We start from the raw sequence: 24598 nt of genomic DNA, 5'->3' as shown, positions 1-24598 counted from the left end.
TATAACAGATCTCTTGTGTTACTAACTACTAGTATTAGATGTTTTGTCACAGCAGTAAGTAATAGCCTATCAACTTGAGCTGTATTTTTGTGCTACGCTAGCAAACTCTATGTGTAAACATAGAGTTACCTAGCGTAGCACAAAAAAAGTATTAAAGTACAAATACAGCCGTCACTGTCTTTACCAATAAGATTTTACCATCATAGTTTTATTACTCTACTTCAACCTTCTAAATATAATGGTTAGTTATCGATACACCATTTGCTGTACTCTAACTGAGTGAAGGGCGAACCTGACAATAGCTCAGTTACTATAGAACTTTGCAAATGATCAGGTACCATAGAACCTTACAATTGATCAAGTACCAAAAACCTTACGATACATCAGGTACTACAGAGCCTTACAATATATCAGGTACCATAAAGCTTCATAATAGATAAGATACCATAGAACCTAACAATATATCAGGTACAATAGATGATTGTTTGACTTATAGAATAAAGAAGTAACTTGTACTGGTAAATATCAGCATTACTTACAAGAGCTTAACACTTTCACTATATCTGAACCAATAATATTTGAATTAGCACCTACAAGTTAAGTAAAAGTGCACAAACTAAACATAGTCAAAATAGAATAATATGACAAGCAAATTCAACACTCATGTTTATTTGAAAACAACTGTTTTAAAACTATCTTGTGATGTCAATTCTACATTGTCAGGTTGACTGGTACCTTTGCAGTAGAGAACAGCGAGCTGACTTTTTGGATTTATCAGATCTTGTGGGAAGTTGAGCTTTTTACCAGTAGGTGTTACTTGTATGACAGTAAGCGGGTGTATGGTAACTGGTATGGTAAGCGTGTGACCTCATTAAGGTTGATAACAGCTTGTCCTCGCTGTCAAAGGCATGCGGAAGCATAAGGTTCCAAATGTCCTCTGCTACTCTGAATTAAAGAAAAAATAACCATGTCATAAAAACCAATCATATGTTAACTAGTTTCAAAAGAATTCTCAACTTTAACCAGATGTGAAGCAATTGAACAGTTTCTTTTTCAGTGAATAATTTAGTGAGCATACTCAATGAATAATATGCAACATGTGCATTCTATGCTATCATATGAGTCGTGTCCTTTTGTCTGTCTGAAACCACAATTACAGGTTTAGAAAAACATTACATTGCGTAGGATTCGAATTTGCAACCTTCAATCCACTACACCCAAATAGAATAGATACCATAGAACCTTACAATATATCAGATACCATTGAACCTGATAATATATCAGATATCATAAAACTTTACAATCGGTCAGGTACCATAAAACTTTAAAATAGAGAAAATACATATCTTTCTATCAATGCTAGCCACTTATTAAAATTTACACGCAAAATAAAAATTACTTTTAGTCAGGAAAAATGGAACAACTCTAGGAACGTACCTCAAGCTGAATCATTATTTCGCAATTCATGAATTTATACTCTTGCTGATCGGAACTGCCTGCAAAATTGTCACAATCTATCGGGTGGCGATAACTGTAGATGGTGCAGGTATAGAACTTGGCATGAAATTTTAGGTATAACTGACATTCCTCCTCGGCGAGCACTAAAGAAAACAGGGAAATGTGACAGTTCCATAGTGCAACAGTGTATAGCGGCTCATCAGTTTACCACCTCAAAAAAATATAACAGATCTCTTGTGTTACTAACTACTAGTAAAAGAGGTTTTGTCACAGCAGTAAATAATATCAACTTGAACTGTATTTTTGTGCTACGCTAGGTAATTCTATGTGTAAACATAGAGTTACCTAGCGTAGCACAAAAAAAGTATTAAAGTATAAATACCGCCGTCACTGTCTTTACCAATAATATTTTACCATCATAGTTTTATTACTCTACTTCAACCTTCCAAATCTGATGGTTAGTTATCGATACAACATTTGCTGTACTCTAACTGTATGTAGGGCAAACCTGACATTAGCTCATTTACCATAGAACTTTGCAATTGATCAGGTACCATAAAACTTTCAAATAGAGAAAATACATATCTTTCTATCAATGCTAGTCACTTTTATATGTTTACACGCAAAATAAAAATCAACTTTAGTCAGGAAAAATGGAAAAACCTTAGAAACGTACCTCAAGCCTAATCATTATTTCGCAATTCATGAATTTACACTCTTGCTGATCAGAACTGCCTTCAAAATTGTCACAACCTATCGTGTGGCGATAACTGTAGATGGTGCAGGTATAGAACTTGGCATGAAAGTTTAGGTATAACTGACATTCCTCCACGGCGAGCACTAAAGAAAACAGGGAAATGTGACAGTTCCATAGTGCAACAGTGTATAGCAGCTCATCAGTTTACCACCTGAAAAAAAATATAACAGATCTCTTGTGTTACTAACTACTAGTATTAGATGTTTTGTCACAGCAGTAAGTAATAGCCTATCGACTTGAGCTGTATTTTTGTGCTACGCTAGGTAATTCTATGTGTAAACATAGAGTTACCTAGCGTAGCACAAAAAAAGTATTAAAGTACAAATACAGCCGTCACTGTCTTTACCAATAAGATTTTACCATCATAGTTTTATTACTCTACTTCAACCTTCTAAATATAATGGTTAGTTATCGATACACCATTTGCTGTACTCTAACTGAGTGAAGGGCGAACCTGACAATAGCTCAGTTACTATAGAACTTTGCAAATGATCAGGTACCATAGAACCTTACAATTGATCAAGTACCAAAAACCTTACGATACATCAGGTACTACAGAGCCTTACAATATATCAGGTACCATAAAGCTTCATAATAGATAAGATACCATAGAACCTAACAATATATCAGGTACAATAGATGATTGTTTGACTTATAGAATAAAGAAGTAACTTGTACTGGTAAATATCAGCATTACTTACAAGAGCTTAACACTTTCACTATATCTGAACCAATAATATTTGAATTAGCACCTACAAGTTAAGTAAAAGTGCACAAACTAAACATAGTCAAAATAGAATAATATGACAAGCAAATTCAACACTCATGTTTATTTGAAAACAACTGTTTTAAAACTATCTTGTGATGTCAATTCTACATTGTCAGGTTGACTGGTACCTTTGCAGTAGAGAACAGCGAGCTGACTTTTTGGATTTATCAGATCTTGTGGGAAGTTGAGCTTTTTACCAGTAGGTGTTACTGGTATGACAGTAAGCGGGTGTATGGTAACTGGTATGGTAAGCGTGTGACCTCATTAAGGTTGATAACAGCTTGTCCTCGCTGTCAAAGGCATGCGGAAGCATAAGGTTCCAAATGTCCTCTGCTACTCTGAATTAAAGAAAAAATAACCATGTCATAAAAACCAATCATATGTTAACTAGTTTCAAAAGAATTCTCAACTTTAACCAGATGTGAAGCAATTGAACAGTTTCTTTTTCAGTGAATAATTTAGTGAGCATACTCAATGAATAATATGCAACATGTGCATTCTATGCTATCATATGAGTCGTGTCCTTTTGTCTGTCTGAAACCACAATTACAGGTTTAGAAAAACATTACATTGCGTAGGATTCGAATTTGCAACCTTCAATCCACTACACCCAAAAAGAATAGATACCATAGAACCTTACAATATATCAAATACCATTGAACCTGATAATATATCAGATATCATAAAACTTTACAATCGGTCAGGTACCATAAAACTTTAAAATAGAGAAAATACATATCTTTCTATCAATGCTAGCTACTTATTAAAATTTACACGCAAAATAAAAATTACTTTTAGTCAGGAAAAATGGAACAACTCTAGGAACGTACCTCAAGCTGAATCATTATTTCGCAATTCATGAATTCATACTCTTGCTGATCGGAACTGCCTGCAAAATTGTCACAATCTATCGGGTGGCGATAACTGTAGATGGTGCAGGTATAGAACTTGGCATGAAAGTTTAGGTAAAACTGACATTCCTCCTCGGCGAGCACTAAAGAAAACAGGGAAATGTGACAGTTCCATAGTGCAACAGTGTATAGCGGCTCATCAGTTTACCACCTCAAAAAAATATAACAGATCTCTTGTGTTACTAACTACTAGTAAAAGAGGTTTTGTCACAGCAGTAAATAATATCAACTTGAACTGTATTTTTGTGCTACGCTAGGTAATTCTATGTGTAAACATAGAGTTACCTAGCGTAGCACAAAAAATGTATTAAAGTATAAATACCGCCGTCACTGTCTTTACCAATAAGATTTTACCATCATAGTTTTATTACTCTACTTCAACCTTCCAAATCTAATGGTTAGTTATCGATACAACATTTGCTGTACTCTAACTGTATGTAGGGCAAACCTGACATTAGCTCATTTACCATAGAACTTTGCAATTGATCAGGTACCATAAAACTTTCAAATAGAGAAAATACATATCTTTCTATCAATGCTAGTCACTTTTATATGTTTACACGCAAAATAAAAATCACCTTTAGTCAGGAAAAATGGAAAAACCTTAGAAACGTACCTCAAGCCTAATCATTATTTCGCAATTCATGAATTTACACTCTTGCTGATCAGAACTGCCTTCAAAATTGTCACAACCTATCGTGTGGCGATAACTGTAGATGGTGCAGGTATAGAACTTGGCATGAAAGTTTAGGTATAACTGACATTCCTCCACGGCGAGCACTAAAGAAAACAGGGAAATGTGACAGTTCCATAGTGCAACAGTGTATAGCAGCTCATCAGTTTACCACCTGAAAAAAAATATAACAGATCTCTTGTGTTACTAACTACTAGTATTAGATGTTTTGTCACAGCAGTAAGTAATAGCCTATCAACTTGAGCTGTATTTTTGTGCTACGCTAGCAAACTCTATGTGTAAACATAGAGTTACCTAGCGTAGCACAAAAAATGTATTAAAGTACAAATACAGCCGTCACTGTCTTTACCAATAGGATTTTACCATCATAGTTTTATTACTCTACTTCAACCTTCTAAATATAATGGTTAGTTATCGATACACCATTTGCTGTACTCTAACTGAGTGAAGGGCGAACCTGACAATAGCTCAGTTACTATAGAACTTTGCAAATGATCAGGTACCATAGAACCTTACAATTGATCAAGTACCAAAAACCTTACGATACATCAGGTACTACAGAGCCTTACAATATATCAGGTACCATAAAGCTTCATAATAGATAAGATACCATAGAACCTAACAATATATCAGGTACAATAGATGATTGTTTGACTTATAGAATAAAGAAGTAACTTGTACTGGTAAATATCAGCATTACTTACAAGAGCTTAACACTTTCACTATATCTGAACCAATAATATTTGAATTAGCACCTACAAGTTAAGTAAAAGTGCACAAACTAAACATAGTCAAAATAGAATAATATGACAAGCAAATTCAACACTCATGTTTATTTGAAAACAACTGTTTTAAAACTATCTTGTGATGTCAATTCTACATTGTCAGGTTGACTGGTACCTTTGCAGTAGAGAACAGCGAGCTGACTTTTTGGATTTATCAGATCTTGTGGGAAGTTGAGCTTTTTACCAGTAGGTGTTACTGGTATGACAGTAAGCGGGTGTATGGTAACTGGTATGGTAAGCGTGTGACCTCATTAAGGTTGATAACAGCTTGTCCTCGCTGTCAAAGGCATGCGGAAGCATAAGGTTCCAAATGTCCTCTGCTACTCTGAATTAAAGAAAAAATAACCATGTCATAAAAACCAATCATATGTTAACTAGTTTCAAAAGAATTCTCAACTTTAACCAGATGTGAAGCAATTGAACAGTTTCTTTTTCAGTGAATAATTTAGTGAGCATACTCAATGAATAATATGCAACATGTGCATTCTATGCTATCATATGAGTCGTGTCCTTTTGTCTGTCTGAAACCACAATTACAGGTTTAGAAAAACATTACATTGCGTAGGATTCGAATTTGCAACCTTCAATCCACTACACCCAAAAAGAATAGATACCATAGAACCTTACAATATATCAAATACCATTGAACCTGATAATATATCAGATATCATAAAACTTTACAATCGGTCAGGTACCATAAAACTTTAAAATAGAGAAAATACATATCTTTCTATCAATGCTAGCTACTTATTAAAATTTACACGCAAAATAAAAATTACTTTTAGTCAGGAAAAATGGAACAACTCTAGGAACGTACCTCAAGCTGAATCATTATTTCGCAATTCATGAATTCATACTCTTGCTGATCGGAACTGCCTGCAAAATTGTCACAATCTATCGGGTGGCGATAACTGTAGATGGTGCAGGTATAGAACTTGGCATGAAAGTTTAGGTAAAACTGACATTCCTCCTCGGCGAGCACTAAAGAAAACAGGGAAATGTGACAGTTCCATAGTGCAACAGTGTATAGCGGCTCATCAGTTTACCACCTCAAAAAAATATAACAGATCTCTTGTGTTACTAACTACTAGTAAAAGAGGTTTTGTCACAGCAGTAAATAATATCAACTTGAACTGTATTTTTGTGCTACGCTAGGTAATTCTATGTGTAAACATAGAGTTACCTAGCGTAGCACAAAAAATGTATTAAAGTATAAATACCGCCGTCACTGTCTTTACCAATAAGATTTTACCATCATAGTTTTATTACTCTACTTCAACCTTCCAAATCTAATGGTTAGTTATCGATACAACATTTGCTGTACTCTAACTGTATGTAGGGCAAACCTGACATTAGCTCATTTACCATAGAACTTTGCAATTGATCAGGTACCATAAAACTTTCAAATAGAGAAAATACATATCTTTCTATCAATGCTAGTCACTTTTATATGTTTACACGCAAAATAAAAATCACCTTTAGTCAGGAAAAATGGAAAAACCTTAGAAACGTACCTCAAGCCTAATCATTATTTCGCAATTCATGAATTTACACTCTTGCTGATCAGAACTGCCTTCAAAATTGTCACAACCTATCGTGTGGCGATAACTGTAGATGGTGCAGGTATAGAACTTGGCATGAAAGTTTAGGTATAACTGACATTCCTCCACGGCGAGCACTAAAGAAAACAGGGAAATGTGACAGTTCCATAGTGCAACAGTGTATAGCAGCTCATCAGTTTACCACCTGAAAAAAAATATAACAGATCTCTTGTGTTACTAACTACTAGTATTAGATGTTTTGTCACAGCAGTAAGTAATAGCCTATCAACTTGAGCTGTATTTTTGTGCTACGCTAGCAAACTCTATGTGTAAACATAGAGTTACCTAGCGTAGCACAAAAAATGTATTAAAGTACAAATACAGCCGTCACTGTCTTTACCAATAGGATTTTACCATCATAGTTTTATTACTCTACTTCAACCTTCTAAATATAATGGTTAGTTATCGATACACCATTTGCTGTACTCTAACTGAGTGAAGGGCGAACCTGACAATAGCTCAGTTACTATAGGACTTTGCAAATGATCAGGTACCATAGAGCCTTACAATTGATCAAGTACCAAAAACCTTACGATACATCAGGTACTACAGAGCCTTACAATATATCAGGTACCATAAAGCTTCATAATAGATAAGATACCATAGAACCTAACAATATATCAGGTACAATAGATGATTGTTTGACTTATAGAATAAAGAAGTAACTTGTACTGGTAAATATCAGCATTACTTACAAGAGCTTAACACTTTCACTATATCTGAACCAATAATATTTGAATTAGCACCTACAAGTTAAGTAAAAGTGCACAAACTAAACATAGTCAAAATAGAACAATATGACAAGCAAATTCAACACTCATGTTTATTTGAAAACAACTGTTTTAAAACTATCTTGTGATGTCAATTCTACATTGTCAGGTTGACTGGTACCTTTGCAGTAGAGAACAGCGAGCTGACTTTTTGGATTTATCAGATCTTGTGGGAAGTTGAGCTTTTTACCAGTAGGTGTTACTGGTATGACAGTAAGCGGGTGTATGGTAACTGGTATGGTAAGCGTGTGACCTCATTAAGGTTGATAACAGCTTGTCCTCGCTGTCAAAGGCATGCAGAAGCATAAGGTTCCAAATGTCCTCTGCTACTCTGAATTAAAGAAAAAATAACCATGTCATAAAAACCAATCATATCCCAACTAACAATTTTACGTTCCCAGAACGTTCCAGGGAGGTTCCGAAAAGTCCCAGAAACGTTACATCGTAACGTTGTCACAAGATTATTTGTAGACACATTTTCAACGTTCCAGCAACGTTGTGGGAAAAACATTGCTGGAACGTAACTCTCAAAACGTTCCATCAATGTTGTGGGAATTACTTTGCTGGAACATATTTCCCATAATGTCCCTACAACGTTGTGGGAAATACGTTGCTGGGACGTATTTCCCACAACGTCCCAGCAACGATGTGGGAATTACGTTGCTGGAATGTTAGCAAATGATCCTGCATAACATTCCCACAATATTGGGAGAACATTGCGTAATATTCCACGAACATTTCTTACATAATATTGTCTCAAGGCTATTAGCTAACATCCCAGGAAGGTTACGCATAGAACATTGGTGGGACATTGATGCGTAGGGATTTCCATCTTTATTATACAATATTCCTAGCTACTGAGAATCGCTTTCCATGCCGCGGTAATCTCGTTGAGCTAAAACGACAATAATTTTAAGGGCATACAAGTTATTGGGCAATGGCTTCGCTCTTCTAACGAAATGATTTAAATACGCGTCGGCTTGTCAGACGATCGGAGCGTTAATCAATCGGTAGATAGACTACCGCCAGCCATCTGACACAACATGTATATGTTGCGACTTGGTCAGTTGCGATGAGTTTACACTGTCGAGTCTTACTTTGACCCGTTTAACGGATAGACAGAGCTAATGGACCCTAGTCATTTTTGCGATATGTCTAATGAAGTGCGAAAATTGAAATTTGTAGTGAATTTTCATTTCATTTACATAAATCATTTAAATTTATCATTATTTTTTTTTCATTATTTTGTTTGTTTTTATATCTGTAATGAAAAATCTATAACATTTTTAATTTGTTACATTTTAAATAATTTTTTGTTATGAAAGGGGGACAACTTCCAAAAAATGAATCATGCGTTTTTGTACCATTCTAGCTAGAACGTTAGAACGAGGAAAAGGTTTGCTAACGTTATTATAACGTTGTTACAAAACATTGTTATCGAATGTCCCAGCAATGTTACAGGATTGCTACTTTGAAATGTCTGGGTATAAGCATTCACATAATATTGTCTTCTAATATATTCGGAACAGTATGGCATTTCACCATTATGGAACATTCAGCAGATGATCTGGTGCAAAATTCCTGCGACATGGGGAGAATGTTACAGAACATTCCACAAGCATGCCTTTCATGATGTTGCCTCAAAGATATTAGCCAACATCCCAGGAACGTTTTCGTGCAGAACATTAGTGGGATGTAACTGTGTAGACAATTTCTAACATTTTGATGTTTCACAGAATGTTCCTCTAATGAATTGCGTACAATGTTACTATAATGTACCGAGCATAACCGTCGACAATATTCTTTCCTTAAGCTATACAACATTCCGCCAATATTACGTCTCCGAAGCAACCTAATTTTTCTATAATGTGCCATGCTTGACCTTCACACAACATCTCTTCTCAAGGCTGACGGACATTCAACAAATATTGCACCTTAGATATATACAAAGACTTTTTCTAGATTATTCTTAAAATAATCTTTGTGAGCATCTCAATAGTTAGGGCATGGTTCCGAAGCTGTATATTTTGGTTCAAACAGTTGCATGATATAATAACAAAAAATAATATGAAACACAATAAAAATATAGCTATAAAATGACTAAACTCTATATATATTGTCATCATCAAAACATGGCAGAAAAATACCACAACCTTTACACCAGAATAAATTATATATCAATGATACACAGAGACAAACAAGCAAAGCTATGATCATATTTGTGAATAATGCTACAGTCCACCAAATGCTTTACCACATTAGACTAAAGTTTTTCCAGCTCGTCCGTCCTTGGATTGTGGTGGCGAAGGCTGTTCTTTCATCCAACAATTCAGATTACAGTACAATCCTTTAAGCCCTGAAATGTGAAGAAGCATTTATATTAGCAGATGAGAACTGCTAAAAAGTACAGAATACAAACAAAGCAAATATGAGTATAAACTAAATATGGCAACAACCTGTTAACAAAGTAATTATGAACATCGAGGTTGATCTGCCACATCACAGTGTCACTTGCTAGATACATGAAATAGTACCAGCAATACTTTTCTTTTCACTATTTGTGGGCACTCTATAATAAGGTAATATTGTCCACTCATTCAAGTTTTTGGAATCGCGATTCCTCATAATAGGCACAGGTGGATACAAGAGTGCACAACCACCATATTTTCAAAATCATCCTAATCAGCTTTTTATTTAATGGCTTCATAACTGAGCTTCCTATAAGGCTGCAACTTCATATTGGCATATTATGAAAAATGCACAAGCATATCATATTTAGGGTTGCGCTAATAGTAAGTTTCTTCAGAAGCAACTAATGTCCTAGTCGCATTGTTCTTATGCTGAATTATCATTTTAATAATTTGAAATTTAAAAAGAGTTGTTGTAGAATAGCAATGCGGTAAATTAATTAGTAAATCTCATGTAGCAAAAAACACGAACTTGGACATATCCATTAAAAAATAATAACAAACTGTAAGCTAACAGTTTGTTATTATTTTGTTAACCGCATTAGTCGAGTTATTTACTTGGAGGTTAACCTTTCTGATGAGACGCTATATGTGCAAACAGCTATATACGCAGGTAAATGAGAAGCACTGCTAATGCTATTGCAGATTGTTCCAAAGCTTTAAGAAACGCCGTGCAGATATTTAATGAAAAATTAAACGATAAGATTTTGTAAGTTTTAGTTGATCTAGAAGTATGCGAGCAGCCTGCCTTTTCAATTTCCTTTATAAGCTTGTTTGAATTAGCGCGTACACTCTTTTAAAAATACATAGTCAATCAGCTATTGTTGCCTCTTACATATTGTCAAATTCTTCAATCATACCTATCTTATATCACAATCAAATAGCTGAAAATCATGTCATAAAAAGAGAAAAAGAAATTACATCGCACTACTAGCTCTAAGTTGACATTTTGGTAAAAGGCAGCACGATTCTCAACCTAACATGCTTATCAAAAGTTATACATAATCTAACACAATGCAAACTTTCAAGAGTTGCTTTCTTAATTATGTACACGTGCACACAACTCTTAGATTTCCATATTTTCTCTGCCTAAAATTCTGATGTGCTAGGTAGTTAGTGTTGAAATGTGCTTCCAATCTGCCAAAAAAATCTACGTTTTGTACTACAGCATTTCTAAATTTGAAACTAATTTTTCCAACTTTCAATAACAAAAATCACAGTTAAAGGGAGAGTAACTATAGATCTATCGTAAATTCAAGAGTACAAGTCGAGATCTGAAGTTTGGTTCGAAAATCCTGGTTTTGACATGTACATACCGTGACCTCTTCCATGGCCCAAATCTTTTATTCGCTAATAGTTCAATCGGGATCAGAGGCGGGCAATGCGTAGCTGAAGAAATGGCATTCAAAACACCATCAGTAAGGACGCCTTTTTTGGCGCCGTCGGGAATACTACAATTAACAAAAGCCTGAGAGTAGCATGTTATAGTGAAGATCACAGAGAACAAAAAACAAGCCCTTAACCAACGTACTGGTTCACCTCAATACAAGAACAAAACCGCTACCTCGGATAATAGGTATTCAACAGAGTAGCAATGCCGCAAGACAGATTTCTGTCAGAAATCGTGATTCATGTACAAGAAAAAGGTGTGAATGCCCAATAGTAGATGTGTCAAATGGATTACTGAAGTGTGGCCTTGTAGGCAGATACTACAAAAACCAACATCAAATTCAAAACATATCACGTAATTCCAGAAGAGAATCCTAGTGATGACATTTCGAATGGTGAATAATGGGGACCTGGTGTTCCAATCAGCTCACATTGAGTAGGATTACTGGTATTTCACTATTTTATAAATAAATTCCTATATGTGATATCATGTAATTTTGATTTGCAACGGTTTTTGAAGTTGAATTTTACTAGAAATCGTGCCATGAATTACATTACCGTCATATTTTTGTGCAGACATCGCAGCAATACTATGTAAATTCATGAAAGAAACGAAGTCACTGTTGGGATTCAAACACAAATGCTCTATGGTAACATCTTCCAGCGCAGCGAGCTGGAAGCTTGTAGGTGTAGCATAAATACACACTGGTCAGTGCGCGAGGCGACATTGCAGTAGAAGGACTGGTCTTATGTACTGAATATTATATGGTATGTTTATCGAATTTGATATGGTTGTCACGACGTTAAGGGCTTAGGACACAAATAAACAAACTTTCCATGTAGCTGAATTAAAGCATATTGATAACATATTAGTAAGCCTACAACATGTATAATAAAAACACAGACATGGAAAATTTGCAATAGTGATGGAAAAATGCAAGAAATATGTCTAGATCTCACCTGTCCCACATTTATTGATACCGATTCAATTGGTTATGGAGAATTTACTGTTGAGCCGAACCGGTGTATGGTTGGCAAATTGACCATAGTAGTGGTGATTGACTAGATAACGATTAGACGATTAGTTGCAAGGATAATGGCCAGATCTTGTGAGATTCATTCTAAAAAATCGCAAACAAACCACATTAGAGATCTTGCAAACAACAAATCGATAAACTATCTATATGGTAAGAATCTAATGGTTATGGACTTGGACTGAGATTGAACCGATAACCTTGTAGTTGCAAACCCTAAATCTGGCCACTAAAAACTGCTGGTTGGTCACTACTAATACTGCTCAACATTTTCCAACTGAATAACAAGTTTAGTAGCTCAGTGACTAACAAACATGTCTTTACTCATTTGATATATGCGTATAGATCTTCATCTTTATGGAGACAATTTTGGAGACAAAAATAATGGCAAAGAAAGAATTCTTCAAATTAAGTTTAGGAAATGGCGTTCAAACTTGTATCAGAGTTTGTCACATCAGAGTTGTCTTCTCTATTTTATGGCAGTCAAAAACTATTAATGATTCACCATTACTCCGTTTGTACACAGCACACAGTCACTCGCAATGAGATTTATTATCAACAATGCCTCTGAAGTAGGTAATGAAATCAAAAGATACATGCTACTACTCAGTAACATGCTTTACACATTTTTCTACGCATATATGGCTTCAAAGCCATTTCAATTCTATTAGCAAAAGCTCGCTCAACCAGCAAAAGTGTTTTTATCAGTTATTAAGACATTCGATAACATCGCTGTGATACGTGAAAAAAATCATATTAAAAGTTGTACTTCTCTTAAAGCACAGAGATACAGTTAAAGAACGAAAGCAACATGTAACCCTTTTAGTGCCATAGGCCTACTCTTTTTAATGAATTCCTGTTTACAGAAGCGTGACATTTTAAAGACAAATTATATCCATTCTATGACTCGCAAATGCTTTTCAAGCTGTTTTCCAACGTCAAACGCATCCAAGAACGATAATCCACTGCAGTTTACCACCATGGAGTGCAATTATTTAGAAACACAGTCTTTAACACTCGGTTTTATTTACGGAGAAAAACTTGAATTTGTACCAATGCAAAAAACTTTACTCACCAGCAATAACGATCGCAAAAAGCGTCAATATCATTTATTACTATATTGTGAATTTTATTGCAAGTATTGCAGATGAGTTAAGCATCGTTAAATCATTAATTAAACTACAACAACCGGAAAAATAAATCATATGGCGGATATTTCCTCCTCCTAGTTTTGCCTTGTCCGATATTTTCAGGCATAATACGATGTAAATGCATACCTTCGAACTCTTTCGAAGGAGTACGATGCGGATTTTTAGCTTTCCCACGCATCGAACTTCATAAATTCCGAAAAGTTATAACTAAATTCTATGTATATGCCCACAAACAATATCGGTTGATATTTTGGTTCATTATACAGTAATACAAAAACGCGTTTAATCTCTTTGTAAAGATTTAATAGACGTAAACTGACAAAACGTCGTAAAACCACGGTTATGGAAGACCAAGCGAGTCATACTTAACGCCGAATACCTGTTGGAGATTCCGACAAGTTGGTGATTTTTTCTGAAACTACCGATGTGATTACCGCTGCCTATACTCATGATGTTGTGTTAAAACTGCTAAAAGAGTTCTGAATAAATATCGCCGAGTGATTTATTCACTACTAATGGACGTGATTTGACGCTATTTGGTAAGAAACCTCAAATTGTTGATCAGTTATAAAACTGCCTTACACAAAGCCACTGCACACTCGCAGACCTGCGAAAATGGTGCCCGAAGGGTTGAAATCAACTTGATATCGAATAATGAATACCATATTTGCCTTGTGGTGACCGATTTAACTCATGCACTACTATAAGCCCCTCTGTGGGGCTTACAGACAATTTAAATCAGACGGAAGCCCCTCATTGGAGCTTTTTTATATTATGTGGTTTGGTTCTCTTTTTGTAGCTACAAGTGAATGGATTCAAATTTTCTTGGTTCAAATGCTTAGTATGGAGACTATTGTAGTGTGTGCTCATGTGAAACTGACAGTAAAGGATTCTTATAAGTATTATATATATAGCATTTGTATTCATTTAATGTGAAACGTTAATTGCGGATGATTCCCAACATCTATAAGCACAAAAGCTCTGAAACGCGCTCGTAGAGAGCATACGAATTTCATCGCATCCGACGAAGACTTGCCTTGTTTGGCCTGACCCATTTTGTGAGCAGCTGTTTGAATGGCTTTTGTTGATACAAATTAATTATGTTCAACCTAAAATGAATTACGTAGTGAATAAGTTGAAGACTCTTTTATGAGAAAGAGATTTTGAGGTGATTCTTTTGTGAGCAGTACATCATGTTTATGTTACACAACTATTTATTGTACTGACTGAAAAGAAAAACGAAGTTGCAAGTTGTCAGTCAAGACTCAATAATCATTTTTTATTTACAGCATGAAACTTTGTTGAGTCCAAAAATAATCCATCAGACAACAAGCAAAGCAACCTTTTCACTTCTAAAATTCCTTGCAAAAAAACATAATTTTCAGTGATTTGTCTGCTAATATGTTACACAATTCTAAGAAAATTTATCTTTGCCAAAATTATTTAAGCATTGCCAAGTGGAAGTAACTTTATGCGGATCCATGGTCTATTCTAGCAAATACATGTAGACTAATTATTATGACATGACCATGTAGTAACTGTAATTTTTAAATTCTGTAATTTATCTAATTGTGATTTTTACAATTTGATATAAATGAGATAATCTCTCTTCGAGTTAAATTCAACAACAAGATTGCATAAAGGTTTGGAAATTTTTTTGAAGGTGCATCCCCCTTTTTCTTATTTTGTAAAGAGCAAATCTGACAATACAACAATCATTTCAACGGGTATGTGAACTGACTGTTTGATATAGCCGCGTAATTGCCTTTAAGCTGTATAAATCATCTATGTGAGAATTTTCTGCAAGTTGACAGTCTCGGTTACGATGGTTGTTTCTTGTGTCATTACTGACCAATGCCCCAGATGGGCGCAAACTATTTTGTAATTGCAAAAGGAAGATTTGTTTAGTAAATTGACAATGTCATATAAGCAAGCTAATAACAATAACTGAACACTTCATTGTTGTGTTAATTATTTGTAATATCTACTGTGACAAGCAACGACAAAAACTGAGCCAAAGGTTTCAAAAGAACAGTGAATATCACACTGTATTATCTAACACTGTTTACGAAAACCTACAATAGGTGTTCTCGTCATTTCATGAACAAAAAATAAGATTGTTATATATGACCTATTGTTAAAGGTTGACTTGCAACAAAATTCACATTACAGTTATTTGATATCAAAAGATGCACCATGTCTTATTCTGTTGTGTTGTAGGTGCAAATTATATGGGAATGTGATTAAAAGCTTTTAAAAGCTAAAAAAACCAACAGTTAATCGCAGCCACATGAGACCGCCGTAGTCTGAATTCTCTTTCCAAAGCGGCTCAAATGGGACGTAGTTGTTACAGGATGGTTTCTGTTTACACTTTCATGCAACCTCATTCGTCGAAATATTTTCACAAATATATTTCACACATTCAATAAAACCAGGTCTATTGTTCTTACGCGTCTATTTTATCGTCATTGTAATGCAGTCACTTTTAGCTCTGATATATTATAACTTACCGTAAAAAGTCGTTAAACTTTCTATCCTTAGTTCGAAGGCGTACATATCATTGTCTGATAATCATGACGAGCCTGTTGGTCACATGTGATATTCGAAAATTGCTGCAAAAATTATTTGCGAAGTATTGGGTCACATGATCAGATTACGACGTGACGATTAGATCAAGCCAAAACAAAATTGAAAGTAGCGCGCATCTATATTTGATATGGGGTCTTCGGTAAAACCCGAAGTGTTTGTCATAAACTAGTGCTACGATAAGTTTTATATGGAGCTTTTTATTGGCCTTTCAATTCACATGAGAACATCACGTAACAAGACAATAACCAAACTGTCAGAACTACGTCAGAGAAATAAACAGATTCCAATTTACGGCGGCTTTTTGTTTTTGAGCTTTCAAGAGCTTGTAATCACATTTCCACATATTTGGCACCTACAACACAACAATGTAAGACATGGTGAATCTTTTGATACCAAATAACTGTAATGTGAATTTTGTCGCAAGTCAACCTTTAAAACTAAAACTAAAGCTTTGGAGGCTAAGCTGCTTTTCATCAACAACAAAAACTTCAGCTTTTTAAAATTCACTCTCAGAGTCATAGAGCTCACATGGGTGCTATACGGCTCTGTTCACGTCTACACATACTGTTGCAACAATAAAGCTATCTCTCCTTGGAGCAGACAATTCCACTTCTCCGGTAACTTTTAACTACTAAACAGCTATGGCATTCGTTAAAAAGTATTAGTCAGCCCAGCTTATAGCTCTATAGTGACAGTTTTGTCTTATTAATAGAAACGCACATGCAATAGATTGAAGGGGAGTCTATGGGTGATCGATCCGCATGATGCCACACTATCACAGTATTATCCAAGAATTGTATTTCAATGGGATTATCGCTCAACTGAGCAATTACCGGTGTATCTTAGACTCGCAGCTTACAAATTTCTTACTCATCAATACTCTTTAAGGGTGGTCAGTGGTCACGTGGGAGCCGAAATTAACTAAACGACACAAAACAACGTCGCTGTCAGTTGTAAACTGTTCAGCCGAAGACATTTCTGGCTGAAACGAACCATTTCGATCCTGCTCAAAATTTTGTGGTCGAACCCTTGCGTTTATTGGCTGGTTAAAATTCTACCGAGCACTCGTCACATTTCTATTTACGTGCGTGTGAGCAAAGGTAAATAGAAATGGGACGATCTTTTTATTTGGTTAAATAAACAACATCAAACAATTTATGACCAGGCTCTCCCGGACTTGTGATTGTGTTGCATGAATGTAAGATGTTGTGCTTGAGTTTTGCATAAATGTTAAAAAATGGTTGTGGTTTTATTTCCTGTAGAATATAAGTAATGTGTCATACTCATCCTGATGAATAATCGTTGCCTGTTTTATTTATGTAAAACCACAGTACTATGATGAAGACTGTTTTTGTTTGTTATGTACTCAGCATAGAAAAACATTCATATATTAACAAAAAGTATAATTTTGTTGATGGAAGGTTTGGCAAAATTTTTCTATCGAGTGATTTATTCTGAGCAGCTGAACGATCTTCTGATAAGTCTGCTGTGTAATAATAATTAATAATTGTTCCTCAAAGTTTTTTGTTTACAATAGAAATATTTAGTTTAAATACATAAAAACTACCAATGAAACAGTGTCCTGTCTCCATGCGTATGGTATCTAGGAGGCGAACTGACTTCGGATGCCATGTGACATGTGGCTTAGCCGACCCAAAGTAAACTAACCTCCAAACCTAAGTCAGTTCGGTCATCGCGTGACCACGGCTTTAGCGTGTCACCTTTGCAACATTACTAAAAGGCTGTGTTTCAAGTAAGCGAATCTATTACTGGTGCACCTTCCATTACATCACGTGGTCCATACATGCATACATAGCTGAGAGGTTCTATAGAGGTCCGAAGGGCTATACAATATTACATAGCCTTTTGCAGAGGTCTCTCCAAAGTCGTTCTGTTATCGAAGATGTCATTGGCAGCTGACCAAAATTAAAGTAAAACAACCATGATAGTTAGTGTAATTAATATAATTATTCAATAAGTTAAAGCAATGGTAAAATAAATTGTGGCAATATGTTACAATGCAATACTGTTAGCAGCGGATGACATTCAATCTATATATAAATGTGAGCGTTTGTCGGTCGGTCCAGTTGTATACGGATAGTTTTAGTAATAAAAAATTCGCTTCGCAGAGGATTTAAACTTGCGAAGATTGTAATCGCAAGTTTGCAAACACGCATAACTAGCCACAAGATTGTGATTTTCGGCCATCTTTTTTTCGGTATCCGTATTGCGATTGTAGGTTACTAACTAAATGTATATGTAAATTTTACTATTAACTAATATTACCATTTGTTTCATTTTTATAAAGTCATTTTAAAATCCATTACCTCTCTTTTAATGTGACGTTTCAATTTCAGATGTCCTGCTACATTCCTATTTTCGGTTTCTTATAAAGCAATCGCTAAATCTACAAAGTACCGTGGTGTGCTTCATTGCTATACATTTGTACTGGTATCGTCCATAAAAACTTTTTCAATAGTTTTTCAAAGTAGCTTCTGCTGCAGCAGTAACCTTTGTATACACACGTTTCTACATGTATATAGTCACTGTTATTAATAATTCAGCCTAGTCATGATTTTTATTTTATTTTTTCAATTAAATAGTGCAAGTGCTCTAGAATATCGAATATCAGAATAGGATGAGGTTAATCACTTTACAAAGAATCACAGCCATCTTTGGTACTAAAAATGATCAGTGCTTGTCCAATTACTACATGAATTATGATGTTATACTTATTTCTTTGGCAATTAGGCTTATTTGTGCTGTTTGTCCGAGGTTGGAAGGAGCAGAAAAGCCTCTGACCTCTTGTATAGAACGCACTAGAGTTTGCGCAAGCAGAGTGCCTCAATAGTTTAATAACCTAACCAGGATAGACAATCATTTGTGTCGCTTTGGTTGTCCACTAGTTTATTGAATGATTCATAAGCAGTTTGTTTGTGTGTGTGTATGTGTGCTCTGGTCACTCACCTGTTCCCATACACGTCGCAAAGTACTGGCGACAGCACCGCATGCTATTAGCGGTGAAATGGGAACCTATGCGCCGGGTACAGCCAAGGACCGCCGATAGTTGCAGACGGCCTCGCAATAGTTTAGGGCTGTTCAAATGTCGCAAAAGGCCGCAGGCAAAACCTTCATGTAATGCTCGTACAGGTGAAGGTCACCATTATAGAAACGGCATGGCGAGCGAACATTTTATGTGATTCCTCGATTATGTTTAGCGATGTAGCTTATATGTGAACATATGCCACCAAGCCTAGTGCCGCAAGCGTTTTGCTGCGCAAGTTACCGCCAGAGTTTCGAGATCGATATGTGAACCAGGCTTTAGTATTAAGCTGCGTTCAGATCAGCCATTGTGCAGAGGCCAAGTTTGATCTGAGAGTGGGTGATTTTGTCCGTTTTTTATTTGCAGGGTCAGATAACTTTAGCTGATATATTTTAGTGAGTCACTCCTTGAATTTTGCTGACTGTTTCCTACAATGTTTTTAGTGAACTTTTTTAGCAAACTGCCTGATTATTTGCACTGCTCATCGCTAATAATGGATAACCATAAGGAGGACGATCTTTTGCTAACATAATGTGGGCAGCAGTTATATGTTCCACAGCAGTTTTCCGGGTTGCTGTTACTCATGAGTGAAGCTATGACAATAGCATACACAGGTGTGAAGACAAATATGGTGTTCATATTAAAGCCTGATTTCCATATGACAGCACAAGGCCGCGACGTCCTGCGTGCGTAGGCCAGCTGTGATATGGAAACTTCAACACATGACGATAGCGCGACGTGCGTACGCTAATCGCAAGGATCCAACAGAATGGGTCCTTGCGATGGGTGCGCACGATTATGTATCCCACAATACACCGCTAGACCTTGTCAACCCATCCCATAATTCAAACGGAGGGCTGTTTTCCGAAGAAATCTGTCTCTCCTACGAAAAAGTAAGGAAATTATCCACTCTGTCCAATGCAAGCGTGGTGCCTACGCGCGAGATGGAAACACCGCATTGCGGCCTATAAAATGCATTGTGCACGATCACTGGGCTGCACACGATCATTGTGCTGTCATATGGAAACCAGGCTTTAATGACACTATGACTCACGGTAAAAAAGATGTCATTGGCTACTCAAATAGAATATCGGCTTTGAAAAAAAATTTTCTCTTTGGACTATATCGGTATCAGGCTTGTTTGCGCTGTTCACACGATACGATTCTCGGTCAGTAGAAAAATTGGTCAGAGAATTGACCCAAAATCGGCTGCTGTGACCGCAGCTTTAGTCTGTTAGATTTAGCTTTCTGCTTTTAGGAGGAAACTTATGTTATGCAAAAGCTATTATAACGAATATTGTTGGTTGGTCACATCGTGTATCTGCTCTAGTAGGGCAGTGGTGTCAGGTTTAATGCTTATTAGTTTGTTGTAGGGGCTTAATAGAAACTGATGTTTTTTTTTCTTCTCTAGAGGGTATTCTCAGTAGAAGCATATATCTGACTTTAGTTCATTTTTGGCAATTGTTTCCAGTTCTAATTTATTGCAGCTTCAGTGGTAGTGTCTGCCTTTGAATTTTGAGCTAATATAATCGTGCATTATGGTGCCATTTTGTGAAGCGACCAGCATTTGTAATCTTCAGTTACACACCCCATGAATACTTGTCATTGTGAAACAAAGGAACTCATCATGTTATTCAACTTCTATATTAGTATTTATGCATCCTGTCTTAAGAGTATTATACACCTCTTACATAACCACTCATCCCCTTTTATTTAACCATTTCTGATGTGATTAGGAAACAGCTTTCTGGACTCTTGCTAGCTAGCCTGGGCATGGCTCTCGTGGTGGATATGGAGAGAGAGCCTGGGACACATAGCGAAAAAAAGGTAAGATAACTTCTGCAAAACGAGCGACATATGTTACATATGACGCTCAGACTGATACTAATGGAAGCGTGTCGTTAGATTCGTATCTCACGATGTATTAGATGTGGCGCGTTTAAAAGCTTATTGTCACGGTAACGTGACTTGATCTAGTAAAAAGCGCTATTTTTTTGATAGGCTGGGTGGTTACGAAATACCTCGTTTGATAATAAAACGATAGGAACCATAGGCTACTATTCTCTTGCGTTTTCACGTTAGCAGTTTCATTTCCTATACTGATAAAAATGGAGCCATTCAAAATTCATCTATCAAAGCTAGGCATAGTCACACTGAGACCAAAACAGTCTCAAGTTTTACAACATATTATCGCAGGTTTTGACCAATTTATAGTTCTTCCTATTGGCTTCGGAAAGAGTATTTGCTTTCAGATGGCACCGTTTTGCAGTGGTAGATCCGAGTTGTTCATAATAACTGTCGCGAATAATAATACTCGTGAGTAAAATAAAACTGAGATTACTTTTTACTAGATAAACTTTTCTTTACTAGCAGCGTGCAATTCATTTTTGTTGTTCTATTGCTATTCGTTTGCTATGTTTGTATTGTTATTGTGAATTTTTTTATTCAATTGATTCAATTTTTTATTATAATTAAATCAAAACATAATGAATTGAACATATGAAATAATATAACCGTCGTTATTGATTTATTATGCAACCAACATTTCATACTTACTAACCAGCGTTTGTTTGCTGCCAATTCAGATTAAAAATAATACATAATACTCGCGGAGATCATAAATAAGACCGTCACATGATACTCCTTCGGAAATAACGATTGTGATATTAGCGACTTCAGAAGTCGGCTTTTAGAGTTGTCTTCCCCGCGTGTTGCGATGTGTCCCAGGCTCTCTCTCCCAATCCCCACGAGAGCCATGCCCAGGCTACTTGCAAATTTATTATTCCAACTTCCTAACACCTGCTATTTTACTGCTTAGCATAAATGTTATCTGCTTCCTTGTACTTACTCGCTTACAGCCTAGGAAACTTTGCAGCGCCCAATCGTCTGTGATCTACGGATGTGACGATTGCCTGACTGATTAGGCAAACATATATAAGCCTGTGTAGATCAGAAACAATTCGAACTCCATATTTTACTCACGCTCTACGTATCACTCTGCTCTTGTATCACTCTTTATATTTTTAGACTTGCGCAATGAGCATCGGCCATTGACTTGATTAGCCTTCATATATTTCATGTTTTTGCAATTGAAAGTTTGAATTTTTAATAAATATATTCTGTTTTAAAGTTTTTTAACTAAAACAAACCAGTCTAATTCTTGACATTAAATCTACACCTAAAATACAGTCCTTTATAAATTCGCAAATCATAAACCAACTACTTGAACCACCAATCCAGCACTTATAGTTAATAATCCTTTAAACAGAGGGTCATTACAATTTCTATGTCATCAGTGAACTATTCAATTGACAAGTTCATTACTGAAGCAGCATGTTTGTGGTGGTTGTAGATAGTAGTTTGTGATTTTGCTGCCAGCAACTTTCTAACAGCAAATTGTTTCCAGCAAAACTGTTGAAAATCTGAGTGTATTGATTTTAACTATATACATTGTATAATAACCGCAAGTACATCACTAACTTCCATACTATACTCCACACAAGTTGCTTGTAAAACTGTGTATCTCATAACTGAATATTGTAAGATGGCAGATCTCTTCATGAGTGTTTCTATTGTATTCTCAAAAATCTGGTTAATCATTGATTGGCTTGGTTTGCTGAGCATCAGTATCTTTGTCAGACTTATTATTGTTGGCATAGGCCTGAAATCCTCAATTGCTTTATTTGTTTTCTCTATAAAACATGTTATAATGGAACTCTATACATAACAACCCAAAGGTAGACAAATGTGTTTTATTTTATAATTTTAAAAGTATAGCACTATGATTCTTCGTCTTAACTTATTAGTATGCTGGACTTGGTAGATGGCATCGAAATCTGCAAGCAAACACATTAACAATCAAATATATTACAGAATAGGAGAATGTGTTCTAAAAATGGTAACTACCCTTGTTGCTAAGCTCGCACCTATTTTTTGGATCAGCTTTAAAATGGCTTTTTTGCTAGAAAAACAGCAATACTGTTTCTAGTGCTTTTTGATTCAACTTAACTAGCCCATGTTTATTACATTTACTGTGACTAGCATGCTCACTTATCACCACTTGCGACTCTACTACATGCCATTCAGTCACCTAAATGCTGAGTATTATTTAATGTCATACGGCAACCAGCTTTATGGATGCAAAGCTTTTATGTGAATTTAATAATATTTTTAAAATTAATTGCTATTAAATCTAAGTGGTAGGTACAATGGCTGGTTTGGAAACTTGGGATAAATTTTGGCACAGTATTCCGATGTCACTCATGAAAAGATCCTGAGACCTACCGAAATTTATTAAAAATAGCATTCTTTGCAATTGTGTTATGCAATTAAAACTTGATTTTAATGACACAGATGGCTCCTGCCCCTACTTCTCTCATCTAAACCAAGAAAGAGTCATGTAGAAGGTGACGATGACTTCCATGATGATTTGGAATCAAGCGAACAGCTGGAAATCGAACTGTCAAGGTCTGGCTCGAACATAGTGGAGTGCATCGGTAGGTAAATATGACCAATATATCCAGGTTTTCTACAAAACAAAATATCTGGCACACATTGCAGCCTTGCTGCATATGCTAAACTGCATGGCTGCTCATATTGTGGTGCATAATTTGGGTATATAAATGTATTTTGGTATTAGCTACTTTCACTTATTGTTAGTGTATAAAGCAGATATACAGAAAGCAGAGTGGCTTGAAATAATACTGCAGCAGATCAGCGATATGTAGTTAAATTTATTTTATGGTTGATACATATGCTTTTTATAATAATATTAGCATATGGTATTTATTTAGCAGGTTATGAGGTACAGAGCTTAAAACTCAACTGCAATGACTGCACCAGCTTTATAGCCTCCTGTCCAGGTTTAAGCATCAGGGGATGATGAGATACTAATCAGTGTAAAAGATAGAGGTGGTTTGTTTCCACCTCATCCTGTCATCACAAAGATATGTCTAGGCTCAGAACTGAGCATACGGCAGGGTGTCGACTTACAAGGAATCACTGCAGACATACACAAGCTGGTGGTCACTAAAACTCTTTCATCGGTTTTACAAAGCAATTTGCATCAGGGATTTCCATGCTCGTTCCACTGCACAGCGCAACGTTAGTTAAAATATCACCTCCAGATATTTCAGGATTATAATTCATCAGGAGGCTACAAAAGTAGCAGCTAACAAGG

General features: G+C 35.8%; 2 long non-coding RNA genes across 3 annotated transcripts; one reads left to right on the top strand and one right to left on the bottom strand.

Moving 5' to 3' along the window:
* Nucleotides 1-9837: 9837 nt before the first annotated feature.
* On the bottom strand, nucleotides 9838-13879 carry LOC137410401 (uncharacterized). Of its 2 annotated transcripts, XR_010981185.1 has the most exons (4): nucleotides 13712-13879; nucleotides 12563-12723; nucleotides 11530-11664; nucleotides 9838-10101 (listed from the first exon to the last, which is right to left on the bottom strand). It is a non-coding gene; the product is annotated as an uncharacterized lncRNA (long non-coding RNA). The 2 variants fall into 2 exon arrangements; XR_010981184.1 differs by lacking the exon at nucleotides 13712-13879 and having other exon boundaries at nucleotides 12563-12888.
* Nucleotides 13880-14163: 284 nt separating this feature from the next.
* On the top strand, nucleotides 14164-24289 carry LOC137410402 (uncharacterized). The gene is made up of 4 exons (XR_010981187.1): nucleotides 14164-14326; nucleotides 21156-21246; nucleotides 23773-23915; nucleotides 24213-24289. It is a non-coding gene; the product is annotated as an uncharacterized lncRNA (long non-coding RNA).
* Nucleotides 24290-24598: the final 309 nt, after the last annotated feature.

This window comes from Watersipora subatra, unplaced genomic scaffold (genome assembly GCF_963576615.1).
Source record: "Watersipora subatra unplaced genomic scaffold, tzWatSuba1.1 SCAFFOLD_37, whole genome shotgun sequence".
Classification (NCBI taxonomy): Eukaryota; Metazoa; Bryozoa; class Gymnolaemata; order Cheilostomatida; family Watersiporidae; genus Watersipora; species Watersipora subatra.
The sequence above is the reverse complement of the archived record's forward strand: the minus strand, read 5'-3'. Positions and strand labels throughout refer to the sequence as shown.